At 38.4% G+C, this 17384-nt stretch overlaps 1 protein-coding gene and 1 long non-coding RNA gene across 3 annotated transcripts in view; one reads left to right on the forward strand and one right to left on the reverse strand.

The window, feature by feature from the left end:
• LOC308194508 overlaps nt 1-17384 on the reverse strand; it is a 112160-nt gene that overhangs the window by 56873 nt on the left and 37903 nt on the right. The window contains exon 3 of one of the 2 annotated variants that reach the window (XR_013950619.1): nt 15429-15532. The exons of the other annotated variant lie outside the window; for it this stretch is intronic. This is a non-coding gene — a long non-coding RNA (uncharacterized lncRNA). Of the gene's footprint in view, nt 1-15428; nt 15533-17384 lie in introns of those variants that run through there. 2 annotated transcript variants of the gene reach the window in all.
• Nucleotides 10886-17384, forward strand: part of LOC308194506 (uncharacterized protein) — a 75974-nt gene continuing 69475 nt past the window's right edge. The window contains exon 1 of the mRNA XM_080590533.1: nt 10886-10907. The gene's annotated coding sequence lies outside the window, so the exon portion shown is untranslated. The remainder of the gene's footprint in view (nt 10908-17384) is intronic.

The following is a 17384-nucleotide window of genomic DNA, read 5'->3' on the forward strand; positions in this document are numbered from 1 at the left end:
GTAAGTTCATAGCAGTTCATATATGTGCACATATGTATAAAATATTCATGTATGAGCATGGTTCGTATGAGCCTCAGCAACCAGTGCTATACCTAATGTTTATTTAAATGCCTGTTAATCATACTGTTTGATTTTGTTTACTACTGAGAATGCCCTGTAGTGTAGATAGTTGGGAAATCTGTTCGGTGCTGTGTGGTGTACTGTGGACATGCTGAATACCATAAAATGTGGTGCAGTGTCAGTACAGAAATCTGTCAGAGGGATCTTTTGCTGCTGGGACTCAGGGAGGGTGAATTAGCCTGCAAGCAGTTTCATGCCATCCAGGCTAGACTTCTAGTGCCCAGTAACTCTGACTGCAGTGATGAAATACCCAAGTCCAACTGCACTGATCTGTCTGCTCCAAAGAAACTTAACAAAGCCCCAGTGGCTTATATTCTAGGAAGCTTTAGTGTGGAAGACTTCTGAGGCAAGACTCGGCTGTATGACTTTGATTTGGCTCAATTTTCACAGAATTAACTAAAGTAAGGGTTGAAAGCAGGTCTGGCTGTTTTATCTAAAAAGCCGCCCCCATAGGATCCAGCATTGGTTAGATGATGATGTGGACTGTTTCTCTAAATATCTCCAGGACTGGCACGGCCTGAGAGGTTAACCAGTAAAGCTGCTGGTAGATGGAGAATAGAATCCAGGTCTCCTGTCTGTCTTGTCTTAGCTCCAAAATCATCCTTTTAAGAAGAATTCCCAAGGCCAGTCATGTTTTGTCATTTATAAGCATTAAATTCACTGGTATTTTACTTTTTAAAGTTTCATAAAGCTGAAGAACCCTTTTCTGTGCTCTGTAGATGCTTAGAGGCAAATCCAACCCCTCCCCTTCCCCAGCTAAGCCTTCCTTTAACTGGAGGGAAGGAGGGAAGAAATCACAAGAGAGGCTTTATGCTACTTTCCTGTTTTCCAACATGACAGATGCATTAGAAAGTGTAATGCGCTCTAACCAACAAGGAAACTTTGCATATTGAATATAGCACATGAAATAATAAAAGAAGAACAGCTGCTGAGAGACAGAAAGAAAAAAGAGATAAAAGTTAACTTGAGTTGTGTTTTATATGAAGAGCTTTGAATTCAGTCAGATTTAAAATTCAATGCCAAGTACGTTTACAGACATCTGGGAAATCAGGTCACATACTCTTTGTCAAATCTGCTACTACTGGTATAAAACAGGGCACACAGAAATGAAAGCCTGTCACAGGGGCACCCTTTTTCTTTCATAAAATGGCAGTTTAACAATTATGTTTGTGCAGTGATTAATGTGACCAGTGATAACTGGAAACAGGATAAAAACAGAAAGGATTTATAATGGGATGCAAACTTTTTCAAAGTTTAAGGCTATCCGAATCCACAAGTTCATTGAGGCACACTTGTGCCAAATCTTTATTGGCTAAATGAATGCTAATGCAAGCTTGTGCATCAGGACATCAACTTATCACTGAAGGCATCAAGAAAGCACATGTGCGTTGCTGCAGGATAAGTAACTGCTAATTGTGAAATCATTTCACTGGTGTACCAAATGCTCCTGATCTCAACTGGGAACATCGTCTATAGAGAGAATGTGTATAGCAAGTTGTCTATAGATTCCCAGATGTCTGTAAGTGTATTTTGGACTGAATGTTAAATTAGACTGACCTTTACCAGCTAGGTATTTGTACTTTGCCCCTCAGAGCTTTGGGGGTAACTTGATCTCTTAGGCTGGACTTGAAACTTGGAGAATAAGGCAGGCCATGCTCAGGAAAAGTGAGCTAAGCTGTGTAGGATGATCCTGTTGCTGAATCAGCTTTAGGATTGTCATACAGGCAAATGCCTGTCCACAGTAGGTTACGGGATGATAGTTTAACCAAGATGATGTCTGCAAGCACAGATATACAAGGAGTGGTCATGTGGTACATCAATAGTACTTGCTCTAGCTTGATGTATGAGAAATAGGAAGAAGATAAAAACAGCACAATATACTGCATGTCCTTTCATTGTGTTTTAGCTCTCCGTCAACCAGTCCTGTAAATATCTTCCTAGTTATAAGTAGGCACATGTGTTTTAAGTTGTAAAAGTGGTGAAGTCCACCCACCATGCTTCCAAGAGGGAAAGCTGAGAGAAGTTTTATTTTGGATTTGATTTTAAGTAACATTAATGTCAGTGCTTGTGAGATAGTGAAGCAATGTAAGGTGAGACATGTTCTGTCAAATTCTATGCTGATTTTTCACAGAAGTATGTAGTCCTCAACAGGGAATGCTCCTCAGTAACATGTTAATTGCAACTGAGAAATTAAGCACACTAGGCATGTATGCTGCTTTGCTTTCTTTGCTCGAAGTACACAGCAAGTTTAATAAACCCCTGAGAAGTTACCTGTTAAAAACCTAACATTCCTTGTAGGCTTTGGATGCTCCTTGAATACTAATGAGATACCTATTTCATTAATCATTCCAGCCTCTCAGTAAGTCTATCTAAGCCCCAAAGGTCTGGCTTTTTGTTTCAGACCCAGTACTGCAAATATCAAAGTACAGATTGCACAAATTTCAGCGTATGTGCCTAGAGTGACAACAGCAATGGGACTGAGCCAACAGTGGGCACTACACTCATGCAGAATTCTGTGATTTCTTCATAAAGTAAGTTTAAAAAAAAAAAAAAGTTTTATCCTTGTTGGTTGTCAGGAAAAGCCAAAATGTTTACTCTCTCACCTCCCTGAGCCTCCATACAGCCTGAAACAATAGCTCCCAAAAAGGCTGAGTGAAGGTTGGGGAAGACAGTGTGTGTGTGTTAATAATTATAATCTCAGTTTGCTTTGTGTAGTTGTTTGAGAGGCAGTGTGAGGAAGCTGTGTGACTGCTTAGGCATTCTTGTAGGATTTATGTTCAAGGTTACCCTAAGCAGATTCACTTCCAGATGGCACAAGGAACTGGCATTTGCACCGACTTGGATAAGGGGTGCAGCAATTTTCTTACCAGCTGTTACAAGACCAGAGTCTTTTGTAGGGAGGTAACAGTGGCCAACTGAAGGCCTTAGGTAGTCACCAATTGTCATACTTGTGTCATAGGGTAATGCTGAGTTTGAGGCTTATTTGGGGGGACGTTATTGTGAATTTCCTGTTTATTTTTTTCTCCAATGGGATCCTCATCATGCTCTTTAATGGATTTACCTGTTGAACAAGTTTTGTAAATTAGACCTCTCCTGGCTCATGGTAGCCTTTTTAGCATGCGGATTTGTGGTCTCCAACTTCTCTGAGGAGCAAGGCAGGTGGAGACCACGAGAAGGGTAGGGCAGTTTCACTGTGCCTGCAGGAGCTCCTGTACGAGTGATATTCTCACATGGCTGTGTAAGCTCTGCTTTTGTTGTCTCTGCCTTGCTGTAGTGGCATAAAGAGGGTTGTACAGAATCTGCCTTTTCCTCTCTTCTAATCAAGAATGACAGATCTCTCCCTTAAAACTGTTCAGATTGTTTAATGTGGTGGTGATGGGGAAGACTATCAGAGAAGTCTATCCTGATACCACTCTGGCAGGAACAGAGCCCCAGATCCTGTGTATAGTATTAAGGCCTCTCTTCTGTTTTTTTCCTTTTTTTTTCTTCTCCTTTTTTCCTCCTTTACTCATCTGTGCTAAGATTTTACATTCCCTCAAACAAAAGGTCAGGAAGTGTTACTTGGGGTTGCTCTGTAGGCTGTGCCAGATATATGCCAATTTGTACCAGCTGATGAGACACACCACTATTTCAAAATAAGCATCGTATTTCTTTTTTGAGAGGGCACAAAAATCCTATTTAAGCTTCCAGTATTTTAAGTGTTGAATTTCCCATCATATTTTCTTGGTGAAGATGAAAAGCCTTGAAAGAACATCAGACTTTGTAATCAGATGATGATGCATGAAAGGATGTGTCTGGATAATGTGACAGATGATCCTACCCTTCATTAATGTGCTTTAATTGGATTAAGCTCTGTGAAAGGCCTTTTCTTCTTTTTCAACACCTTCAGGGCTCTTGGCTGCACCATGTGAATGTACAGAACATCCTGCAAAAGGGCACTCATCCAGCTTCATAGACATATGCTGTACATCCTGACACCACGTTAACATAAACAGAGCTTATCTTCAATGACATGGCCCCTAGGGTGCCAGAGAGTGGTGGCCATCAAGTGATAATTGGGCAGTTAGAAGATTTGTTGCAGCATTTGGAGCACTAAATCCCGTTACAACCCAATGGGCTGCTACACCAGGGCTGGAAACTGTCAGCACACACATCAGCTCTTCAAACTATTTTAATAAAAGCAGAGATTATAGATGATTGACAAAGGGACAGCCTTACTGCTGCTCTTAGTACTGAGAATGCTGCTCCCTGCGTTGTCTCACAGTTTTCAATAGGACTACCTGGGGAGTAAGGTATTACTGAGCATAAGCCAAAGTGGCAGCCACTTTCATGAAATGATGGACATCAGCAGAAGGAACATATGTTTTGCTTTACTGGATTGGGAACCTATTCTGCATCAATTCAAACTATTTTTGTGAACAGGATTTACTTGCACAACTATTTTTCTGACATCAGGCTCCAGACTTGCTCCTTTTGCCTGCATTTAAAGTTGAGAAAATTCATCACTGGCAAATTCCTCATAAATGCTCAGCATAGCGATTTCACACGCTGGCGGGGAAGAGAGGGGGGAATTAAAGAGAAATAATTAAAAGCAAGTTTAAAAATAGGGGAGAGGTGGTAGATAGAAGCTGTGTGCTAAAGCAAAATGGAAGAAGATTTCTACAAGTAATCCATTTCACGTCACATACAGAAAAGCATCTCCTGTTAGTCCAGTTTGCTTGTCACAGGGTCATTCTCTTAAATAGGGCTTGCCCCAAAAAGCACTTAAGTGTATGGCTCAGTATAAGTCAGTGAGGATGATACTGGCCATGGCAGTTGTACATTCAGGTTGGAGGTGCTCCTTAGTGTATGTATTTCTGAAGTCTGGTCTTTTAAACCTCAAAGAAGCAGAGGCAGCTGGTTTTGAGTATTCTTACAGTGTGTTGTCTTTGTGTTCTTGAAAGAGCTGGCTTTTTTATATGATTTGTTAAGCATACTGTATTTACAGTAATATTGGCACTACAACTTCATGGGAAGCTACCAACTGCATCACAGCTAGAATACTTTGTGCAAAGAATGTTCCCACAATACATCTTTTGGGATGTGGCTGGGGGAAAGCCAACAATTCTGAGATGTTTCATATTGATTCATGACTCTCCAAATGTTATTTTAGTCTTCTAAATCACTGAGCATGGCACATTGCAGATTTATTTCTTTTCCATATATTAACAGTTGCTTTTCAAAGGTCTTTGTCCTATTTTTAAGATGACTTTTGCAGCTTCCTTTTTTTATTTATTCACATGATTCCAGAATATTTGATTTTTAATTTGAGAATACTTTGACTCTTGCTCTTTACTAACACATTAGTTCTCTAACTTATAAAAGGATTGCAAATTTTGCACTGCTTTCAAAAGCTAAATTCAGGTGTTATTTGCTGCTTGAAGTTGTAAGTGTGGCTAGTCGCTAAGCTCATTAGGAAGAGGTTTGTTCATCTCCTTTCTTATTCCTTGATGTGATTGTGATCCTTGATGTTTTGCAGCCTGTGTAAGTTTATCATTTTACTGAAGGAAAGGGAAATAGTGGTTAGACGTAACTGTCTGTTGGGGTCTAAACTAGCTAATGCATAGCATTTTGTCACAGCACAATATCATACCTCTACTGTACTGGATGTGGTGCTAGGAAGCAAGCCTAGTACCCATTCGGAGTAAAGTACATAAAGTGGAATTTCACAGAGAAACAAACCAAAGTTGAATATTTTACATTCACTATGAAATCCCCTTTGAACAATCATGACCACCTTATTGTGAAAATGCTTTGCTCCGTTGCCAAAAACATTTTGTAAACTGGTATCTTTGTATAACCTTAATAATTCTGTGTACTCTGCACATTATTGCAGCTTTAGAAGCAGAACTTTATTCCTCTTTGTTTAAAAAATAAAATGAAGTAAATTAAAATAAACTGCCAGTTCAGAGGTCCAGATGCCTGTTAGACTATATAAATTGCTTACAATTATTTAGGTGGTTGTGTTTACTCAGAGAACGTTCTTGCCTCCCCCATTTACAGCTAGATTTGTATTATGAGAAATTATATGGGAAAAACAATCCTTCATATATAGAAAAAAGCATTTCACATAGCATTTCTTATATCAAAATCATAAATACCACAACTCCAGTGTTTTCTCTCTTCCTTTCTAGGTCCCCTTTAGCTAACTTCATTTTGTTTCACTCACTGACCTCTGAAATGCAGCAGTCATCCAACAACAGCCTGCTTCAGGCATATCTCTGTCTCACTTCAAACCACAACATTTTCCATTAATAAACTCACTAAGGTCACATGTTAGTAATAAAAATGTGCGTGTTTGTAGCAATCAACAGAGCTGCAAACCTGCTATAGAAGAGCACATGCTATCCGCACATCAGAGTGGTGGCAGCACTGGTACATGGAACTACAGTTTGCCAGAAACAGCAGATGATGATGTTTGTGAAGATTAGCTTAGAATTAACATTTCTCACGTGTGTCTAGTTTAGGTGAATGCTGTTCCCTGGGAGCATGACCTGACCTTGCTCTGAGCATCCTCTTTAGTATGTCAGTGGCTCAGCTGAGTGCACTGACATTGTTCCAAGGCAGCCAGCGCTCAGACTGCCTACAGATCCTACCTGGCATTCATTTCCCTCCACCTTCCCCACGTGCACAAACCTCTGCTTGTGCTGCCCTAAGAAGTGTAGATCAAGCCTCGATTCCTCTTTTCTTATCCTTTCTGCTGTGTCCTCAGTTATTCTCTGCACGTTAAATATTTTTTTTGGCCTATGCACCCTCAGGGTGGAAGATGAGGTGGTGCACAAACTGATGTAGGGGGGCAAAGAAAAAATCTTAATGAGTACTGTAACAGTTGTTGATCAGTCCTTTCATAGGATTTTAGGGTATCATCAAGAGCTGGTGATAGCTCTTGTGGCAACGGCATAAAATCTGTAGCCAAGCAGGGTCTTTAATTTGTATAGCTTAAGTTTCTGTGTTATTGCTGAAGATTCCCCAGACTGTCTCCAACATATAATGTGGAAGGACAGTGAAGACATGACACAAATGAGAAACAGTGAAAATTGGTTAGTCTGTAGGTACACAAAGTTGTTTTGGTGCTTTCTGATCCTATTGGTTTTCCTGCTGATCCCGTTGTTGCACTGTAGAGATTGACTAGGCTTAGATTTACTAGATCAAGGATTTTTGAAGTGTGCTCCATCGTGTGCAGTAAATACACATGTATGTATACAGTTATGGAGTGTCTTCCCCCAGTTTTCCTTGAAATGAGCAAGTTTAAAATCTTCATGTAATTAAAACGGAGAAAATTCAAGGAGTGGCAATGTATCTGAAGATGTCTGAGAATAGAGATCTTTTTGGGAACCTTTGCATTTGTCTACCAGAAACTTTTGAGAGCGTTTAAGATGAAACTTTCTGCTACTGGTCCTCTGATATGTCACTTTGCAAAGGAAAGCCAAGGAATGCAGGCGATGCTTACAAGCTTCAGAGCTCCCCATCTCCCTTAAGATACAGGGAGCAAATGATCTGAATTCTGTGCATTGCTCTGGCCTGCATGCTCCATAGTTTGGAGCCAAACATACGGTGACTGGCTGTGGGCAGCATCCTTCAAGCTGGCAGGACAGGAATGCTGGCTGTCAGCTCATCTGCCCCTCTCTTTCTGCTGCTTCCCAGGAGCATCCACGATATCATTCTCATGCTGTTATTTGAGCAGACCCAGATTTTTTTTTTTACAACTACATTTTTTTTTTCTACCAGGAAAGCCATTGTGCACTCCAAAAACCTATGAACCTGAGCCAAATGCAAACAAATTAAGGAGAGAGAGCAGAAGAGTTACATCTGTCAGGTCAAGCTAGGTGCAAAATAGTTTTAGGAGCTGCTGAAATGGAAGAGGAATTTCACTATGTTGAACTTCTCATGAGAAAGCAGCCTGCTCTTCCGCATCCTCCTCCCGAGGCCTGTGTGAATCAGCCCAAGTGGTATGCAGTTTACAGTACAGCTCTGGAGGAAAAAAATAACAAAGGGCCTGAGAATCCCAAGGAGATAAAGATGCTTATTATAGAGCCCCTTGTGCCACTAAGCTGTATTTTCTCCCAAGGGCAAAATGTTAACAAGTAGTAGTGGTCAGTGTGAATAGCAATGTAAAAGCATTATTCTCTTTTCTGGAGAAGGACATTGAAAAACTGACTTCATCAAAAATCCATTTCCGTTCAAGTATTTACTACATCATTGATACCATTTCCTTTTTAGGGTATCATTTACACATAATTATAATCCTTCCTTTCTTGATTAGTCTATGCCAGCTCAGGGTCTTTTTTGAAAGCCAGATAAAATCTGTGGAAAGAACAGGGCATGCCAACCATTTTCAATAGGGAAAAATCAGGGTGTGTACTTCAACTATGTATGTAGGTATGTGTATATATGCACAGTGCATATGCTCATGGCCTTGCACGATTTTCACTGCTTACATTCTTATTATAGCACTGAGACTGAGCTTATTTTATCTTAATGTTGTAGTGGTGTGAGCTTATTTAAATATGGATGCTGCTCTTGGGAAGGTCAAGATTAACAGATTCCGCTAAAGAAACAGTCACCGAGCATTCAAATGTTTGCCATGTTTGATGCACTACTGTAAAGCCAGTGGTGAGGTGCAGAGTAACATTTTGTCAACCACTCAAGCAGGATAACATGGGTTTAGTTAGGTGCACCTGTACCTGGGGATATACCTTTCCTCTGGGCTGAGGAGAACTGAGAACCAGTGAATCAAGCCCATACAGTTAGATCAGCATTGTCTCCCTTTTTGGATGACCTATTTTGCTTTCCATGTGTCATGCATTTCTGCTAACATAAAGTTGGATGCCAAATACAAAAAGTCATGCTATTTCTGCTGTTCCCATGGGACAGTAATGATAGTTCCTGTGGAATAAATAGCCAGGGGTTTTGCTCTCGAAGGGATGGGAAGGGTGAGGGTAGGGCTGTGAGTTCAAGAGTGAGTATGTACATTTGTATAGTTGGGAAGGTCTGTGCGGACTGTTCCTCAGATTGTTACTTTCTCAGCTCCTGAGTACTTTTGTTTCCCCTCTAATGTCATGTCAGCTACTTGTAGGACTGTTCAGGGCATGTAGCGTTGTTAAAATATACTTTTCTAAGAACTTTACCGAAGTGAATCTATTTCCCTAAAGTATTTCAGAGAAGCAAAAGAAAGCAATGTGATGGGTGCAAGGATCAGTGGGGTTAGGAATATAGAGCCAGATGTCAAATTTCTAAAGGACAGAAAGGTCCAGAATCCTTCACATTGGAAGAAGAAGGTAGAAGTGCCTGAAGAGGTAAATAAGCCCCAGATCTTTCTGGCAAGCTCTGCTTAGGGAAAGATAATATTGTTTGTTCCATATATTTCCTCTAAGCATATGTAATGCAATACACATTGTTCTGGTCAAAATTATAACTTTCATGTAATTAGTATAAGTGCAGTCATATGGGACTCTTTCAATGCAAAAAAAGAATATCAGTTAAGAGTATTCTTAAACATGCTATTTCTGGAGCTGCCCATAGTTTTTTAAGCGGAATTCTGGAAATTTATGCTCAATTGAACCATGGGATCTGCTCATGTGATGTAGGATACAAGATAGCTGAAGTTACCTCCAAGCTAAACTGAAACTTTGATCCTTTGTCCATAAGTAAACATGTCTATACTATATTCTTCCCTAGATGAAGGTTATTTTTTTTCTTCTGGAAATCAGCATAACACTTGAATTTAAACTGTCTCCCAAATATTTGTCATCAAATCTGTCTCAGAATTTAAAGGTGTATAAAGTAACCTTTTCATGTACTTAGGGTAGCCAATAAAGACTATTTAGCAGATTCCCCTTTCGTTATAACCTGGGGGATTATAATGAAATCCAGAGGTTATAATTCAAATACAGTTTAGATGGTCCAGAATCTCTCAAAAAGAACAGATCTGCATTTTTAAACCATTTTCCACATATGCCTAGCTGCTTTGGGCAGGAAATCTTCAACAGTGTGTTCTGATTTTTTTTTTCTTCTGAGGATGTACTGCAGTCTAAAAACTATGAAGGCAATATTACATTTTTTCATTAGTGCTGGAGGACCTGTGTACCTTCATGCTAGTTCCCTGTTTCCACGGGTGTCTTTTCCAAACCGTGACAACAGAATACAAATCATGTTAGTAGTAGGAATATTTTTATTTGCAGCTTGGGAACAGAGCATCAAAGGAGGTCAAGCAAGCAAAACACCATTGAAAACAGACATAAACAAAGGTTTGTTTTTGTATATGTATTATTTAATAGATTAAAGAATCATACCATACCATATAATTTTTGGTTGGTTGTAATTTGGGGGATAACTTATAAGGGCACTATGGGCTAAATTAAGAAGTGATCTCAGTCTTTGTGGACAGTGCGTATGACCCAAGAAGTCAGGAATAGGCTGCAGCAGAGATACTGGCTGTATCCCATGTCCCATTCTTTCCTCTAATGATAAAAAGGTCTTGCTCTAAGTTAGCTGTGCTATTCTGCCTAATAATCACAGCTCACCTGCTTCTCCTCCTCTTTCCTCTTTAACCTCCGTTGCAAGGGAAAGCTGACCGACCCCTTTAAGTTATTTGCATTTTTGCCACAGCTTTCTGTAAGGACAAGACATGGATAGAAGAGGCAGTCTGAATTCATTTACTACCTTTTCTGGGTCGGAACAGACTGTTGATGCAGTCTGTCTCGAAATGAGTATTTCTCTTGCGGCGCAGCAACACCCATTTAACTTGTGTAAGTAAAACTTTGTCAAGTTACTCTCAAGATGAATTTAGAAGGGAAGAATGTGCAATACCAGGCAGTACTGGAAAGAAATAACTCCTGGACAGGATTTTCTTCAGGCAACAAAGTAAACTCTGTCACTGTGCCTTATGTTTATAATTGGTTCAAGGTGTTCTGCCTTGGGAAAGCACTGATGGGGAGGGAGGGGGGATTAAAAATGTTTGCTAGAATGGAATTTACATGGTGAAAATGAAAAATCTGAACATAAGTTTGAAAATATTACTTTCTAGAAAGCCATTCTTCATGTTGGCTTTCACAGCCTGAATGCGAAAGTTTCTGAAGAACACTGAAAATTATTGAGGCTTAAAGTACATGCTTCAACATCCTTCTTGTGTCTTTCTTGCTGTGCTAGCTCTATGCAATGCTATGTGCTCCCAGAAAAGAGTAACAGCTGGTCCCAATTATCTCAACTACAGTGTGACTACACACACAAATGTCCCACATTTCCATTTAGTTCCATTGCTTAATGAATGAGTTATTAAAAAAAAAAAAAGGAAAAAAAAAGAACTGTGGCATTTGTACTCTGCTCCACCATTTGTTTCTGTTTACTCACATCAGTGAAGCTCTACTCACATGATCTCCCTGATCAGAAGCCAGCATATTTGATCAGAGAAGAAAGCTTTGCAGAATTTAACAGGCACAATGGAAAAGACTGTTTGATACAGAATTACAAAAAGTTCCTCCTGGAACTAAATGACTTTTTTTTTTTCTTTTTTAATAATGCTACAAATGAGGACAACTGTACTAATAAGAATATAAGGTGTTTTTTTTAAATTATTTCTCTTCTTTAATTATTATTTAATTATTTATTAGATAAAGGTGACTGAAAAGCACTCAGCCTTTTGGACCCGGATGACCTTTATCAAAGTCAAAGACTTCTGGCTACAGCATGTTATTAAGGCAAAAACTGCATTCTCTGTACTGTCCTTGATAAAGGTCACGTGAGACTAAATGTCAGACCTTTTCAATCTCTTCACCTTAAGTAAAAACGTTATTTTATGCACTAAAGCTGTCTCCATTCATTTAGTGTTTTAAGGAATTATTTGGGTCCAGCATGCCCAGAGGAGCTTTGTGTTAGTTTATAATAAATGAGATGCTGAGTTTGGAACAGGCAGCACCCTGGAGCACCTGCTTTATGCATTAGAGAATAAAGTCATGCTGTTTGCCTGCCCCTGTTTGGTACTCACCTTGCCCTTTAGAAGTCGAGTGAGAACGAAGAGGGAATGCTTTAGGAGAAACTCAGGCACTCAGAAATTATGGGTAGTAGTATGTCATTATTATCTTGCCAGTGCATTTGCAGGCTGTGCTCTATAAATAGGGGCATCAGGGACCAGTTTTTTTGCTTACATGATGCTCGCAAAGGTCCTGCACCATTTTTCTCATCAGATGTGGCCTCCTCTAACCAGCTGCACTCACTAAGTTCTAATGAACAGACTGCTTTGCAACTGCAAGAGACCCTGCTCTGTTCTCTAGCCACTCTTTACCAGTAGTTTGGTCAGAGATTTGGGGAAAAAGAATGGCTTGGAGTTAGTGAATGCATTTGTGTCCTCTTCTTTGAGCCAATACTTAAAATATTTTTCTTAAGAATTTCTTATCATTTATATAAGTATAGATAATGCATATTGTTTAGCTTTATCAGAGGTTATTTTGACCAGACTATCATGCATAATTTGGATTTGCAATATGGCAGGGTGTCTTATGCACGTCATTTCATCAGAGCGCAAACTTTGCCTCACTTGCTGCCTGACTTTAGGAGTGTACCTGGCAGTTCTTACTGTGGTGTGTGAAGCAAATTGTCTGTTAAAATCAATAACACAATTGTGAAATACCCATGCATAAAATCTCTAGATGGTTGTGAACTGTTCCTGAAAGGATAACCGCATAATCTGTTAAAGTTGGAATGAAATCTGAATTTTGCTTTGAGGAATCATTTCTTTTCTTAGTCATGTTTTATATATCATCTCTTACTTTTCTACTGTGTCTATTTATATCCTTCTGGATACCTGTCTATTTTAAAGAAATGGAATTAGTACCTACTTGATAATTCAGTTATGGTAAAACAGTATTGACAGCAGCGTTAGCAAAGTTGGTCTTTACTAGTTTAATTCAGTTCCTATTTAAACAATGCTAGTGCCTGTTTCTGACTCGGTTCAGATTAGTGTAAAATGACTGCAAGCTGCATTTGAAAATGCTACCTTGAAAGAATTACATGCAGATGTAATATATGGGATAAATAAACCTGTTATTTGCTTCACAAAAAGAAAGGGATGATTACAGCACAAACCGTTCACTAAGATCTATCCCTTATGTTGCTAAATAAGACAAGCGTTTAGAATAGGTCAATGGTATGCTTGCTGTCATACAATTTACTTGCATTCACCTACCTTTGAAATAATGGTATATGGAATTGTTTGTGTGTCACAATGTCTGGTAAATCATATGAGTGAACAATACCATGGAAGGTAAGACAAAGGTTACAAGAGCCTATGATACCTATATTCCAGTATTTTGAGTCAAAACAAGATAAACAACAGTTGCAAATAAATTGAATGTTATTTATGTAATATTCATGCTTTAAGAATATTTTGCTGTGTGAAAGAACTACTGACCTGTGGGTGTGTAGTTTGGCTGTATGAGCTAAGATAAGAGATCTTGATGCTTATCTCCTATCTGAGTGGATTGAGGGAGGCTTTTTCGTTAGAAAAAATAATGCGGTGGAAAAGCTTCATTTTCCCTCTTGCTACAGGATGTGACCTCCTCCTTTCACTCTCCATTAAGCATATCTGAGGAAAGCAGTGAGCCTGGCAACTTGTCACTCACTGGGGCAGAAATCTTGTTTGGGAATTGCGTTGAGATCGTCTAACCCTGAGGCACAGGCTAGCTGAACCACTGAGAAAACGTGTTAGACTTTGTGAATATAAGAAGGGATTTTTGTTGCATAAAACAAGTCCATGGCAGCATTTTCTGTGATATCAAAGGAAGCTACTGTATGACAAGTAACTTGCTGAAAAAAAAAAAAAAGAAAGGTTATACAAAAGACCTGTGTGGAAGTATCTCCCGGGGCAGCTCTGCATCAGAATGCTTCTACTACAGAAAGTTCTTCTGTAATAACACGAGAGAACGAGCATTGATTCTCCTTCAACTGTGTGGTTACAAATGTTTTTAAGGCAATTAAAAAATGCCTAACGTTTTACCATTTGCTTGCACTAGTTCTGGCTGGCTGCCTAAAGTTCACAGAAACGTCTCAAATCCAAGTGTTTAATAATCTCCTGGGTTGTCTGTTCCGTATTTCAAAACACTAACACAGCAACACTTCTAGAATTATAAATAACACAATCAAGTACCGCTGTATGCTTCCTAGTTTAGAAATAGATTGCTAATGTATGGAGTGTATTTTCAATTTACTATTTTCAGATATGGTATCGAAGAAAGCTTCTCATGGCCATCAAAAAGTATGTTCATGAAGAGGTTATATTTAATAGTTATAAGAAATAGTTTTTTCAGGCATATGGATTGCATTTTAAGGCAAAGTAACAAACTTAGTTGTACTTTTGGCGTTTTAGATCTAGTGAAAAATCTCTTTAATGGTGACTGGCTTTATTTCCTTCAAAGACAGTAGGTTTTTATTATTGATTTAAGAGTGTGCTGTTAAGTAGTGCTGAATGCTATTGGAGATTCCACCTACTTTCTAGAATAATCCATAGCGTGAATTAAAGCATATATCCATTTGCACTTCTCTGATTATACTGAGAGCTAATTTAGTAATAGTTGTTTCACACCTATGGTTTTGAACATTTTTATTTCTGTAAGTACTGGTGTTAGCTTTAAAACTCTGACTCTTGCTGTCTGTCCTCTTAAAAATAAGACTTTGGCTCCTAATTCACTTGGATGTTTGGAACATATTTTTTTTTCCAACTTCCTTTAGCTATCTGTTTCAAGAAAGGGATTTATTTTCCAAATCCATTTGGGATCCAACCATTCCCATTTTTCTGAAGCATTTTCATCTTGGGCCTCAGTTCTTCACATAAAATTAAACAACAAAATACTTCAACCATTAAAACACAGGACAGGACAAGCCATATTCTTACTGTCTTAGAGTATGTAAGAATAATTCCTTAGCGTCTGAAGTTTTCAGTTATAAATCCATTTCTGAAGGAAATGCCTTATTCAGCAAGCCTTTAAAATTGCCTTACTGCCGTTTTTATGCCGTGATCCAAAGTGCACTCAAGTCTATGGAGAGGCTTCTGTGTCCATCAGCAGGGTTTGGATGTAGACCAAAGAACAATGTGCGGTCAGGTAAGAGTCTCTGCCAGAGTGGAGCACGGCTGCAGTCTCCAGAACAGGATGAATTGGCCAGGCAGTTCTATAAAGATTTCTTTAATAATATTACTCTTGGCTGAGTCTCAAGCACCTCGTCTTTCCTCCTTTCTTATAATACTCGTTTTGGCAGAGCTCAGAAAATTCTTGGCTCTTCCAGGGATTCTTAAAGTGTAGCATTTAAAGAAAAAAGTTTTGAAACAATGAGCTGCACCAGAAAGGCGCTAGATTCTCCATTTTTTTTCTGGCCCATATTCAATCTGTGAAGCAATTAAACAGGATGCAGAACAGAAAGTAAACAGCAGTTAGTAGTAGTATGGGAAAGTATCTTTGGATAATAATGAGAGCATGTTCTAAAGAATGCTTGATACTACTTCCTCATTGAAGTCCATATGTTTCAATGCAATTTAATTTATTTCATATTTCACTTTGTCTATTAAAAATATTTGGAAAAAATTGACTATTGATTGAAAAGCATCATTTTTTGTAACTTCAAACACCTGTTGCTGAAATACATACAGGTTATAACATGAAAAAAGAAAAATGCTGTTATATGCACTTCAATGTACAGAGAACAGTGGTACTTCACAGCATGGGAGATCAGCGTAAGTATAGACCCTATTAGATTTTTATTTTTCTGTGATGTGTAGAAGACTTGCAGTCATGGTCCAGTGGAACAGAGATAAAGAATTCAAACTGCTTAAAAATAGTTTTGTGTAATTTTCCCTTTCTGTTGGAAAGCACTGAAATAAAAATTTTCCTGAAAGGTTAACAGTACAATTCCCCTACACACAGAAGGACTTTGCATCTGGGCAATGATTCACTGGAGTTTTTAAGCACATGGTTAACTACATGCACATCAGTAACTTCTTCTAGACTTGTTAGAGCCACTCAGATACAAATACTTACCGATGCACTAAGTACCTGACTATTGCAAGGCAAAACGTTCATTTAATTTAATTCTACCTTGTTGCACACATTTGTATATTTTGGAAGTCCTTCTTAGTTTTAAAACCTTACAGAAGCTTTAGAATTCAAAGATTAAAATGTTACAAGCTGGATCTCATTAATCAAATCAAATGGCTGATCCTGAAAATGTTATCAGCTGTTGTTTTCAGACACAGTGGTAATAGTTTTGTTATTGTTTTCAGCCAGTATCTAGGTTAGAGAAATGTGCTGAAAAAAAAATCTGAAATTAGAAGATTCATTATTAACTACCTATTTTAGTATTAAGCTCTGTGTCAGACACTGATTTTTATAAAAATGTACCTAATATTTAAATATGCAGACTGTGTATGATAGATCTTGGTATACTGGTAATTTAAAAAAGAAAATTATTATTCTACCATACTATAGAAACGAAATGGACAATTTCAAATAGTCTCTGAAGTATCGTTCATTTTAACATGCACAAGAAAGTAATTAAAAATACGTAGTAGTAGATGCCTCAGATTTAATGTATGTGCATTGGATTTAAATTATCAAGAATGCCAAGAACCACAGAGCTGTATCTTAGAAGTGTCGATGCAACCTATTAGTTTTTCTGAGATACAGACTGGGGAGCAAGGGAGGAGGGAGAATTATCTATTAGGCAATGCGTAAAGTTTTGTTTGGTTTCTTAAAATCTGGGACTCTTATCACCCTGTGCAGAAATAAGAAAATCCATGAAAAATATCTAATAATTATTTTTGTTAGGCACTCTTGACTGAACAAACCCATTTTCCGTTTTTTACGGTAGCTTGTGCTATCCAGTTGGTGCTCCACAGATTAGCAATCACTGCATCCAGGGGTTTAGATATGTAGTACTTTGTTGCTTTTCAGAATCAGTGTCAGTATAAGCATTGTCTTTAGGATTTTTTTGTGATTGTCCTAATAAAAGGAGGGTAAGAATGTTTTATTTCATTTTGTGTCCTTAAATTAGAATTAATAAATACTAAATCACAGAGAATATTAGGAAGTAGGATGTGTCTGAGAGCGAAAAGGTGTGTGGTGTAACACTATGGACTATAGGAGTACGTTAGACGTCTGGTTGAAGATGTTACTTCCAGTTCCTCTAATTACAAGCTAATTTGTCCTAAGATCTTTTCCAGTCTTTGATCTAACTCCATCTTC

The sequence above is a fragment of the Anser brachyrhynchus genome (assembly GCF_964034855.1).
Source record: "Anser brachyrhynchus genome assembly, chromosome: 4".
Lineage (NCBI taxonomy): Eukaryota > Metazoa > Chordata > Aves > Anseriformes > Anatidae > Anser > Anser brachyrhynchus.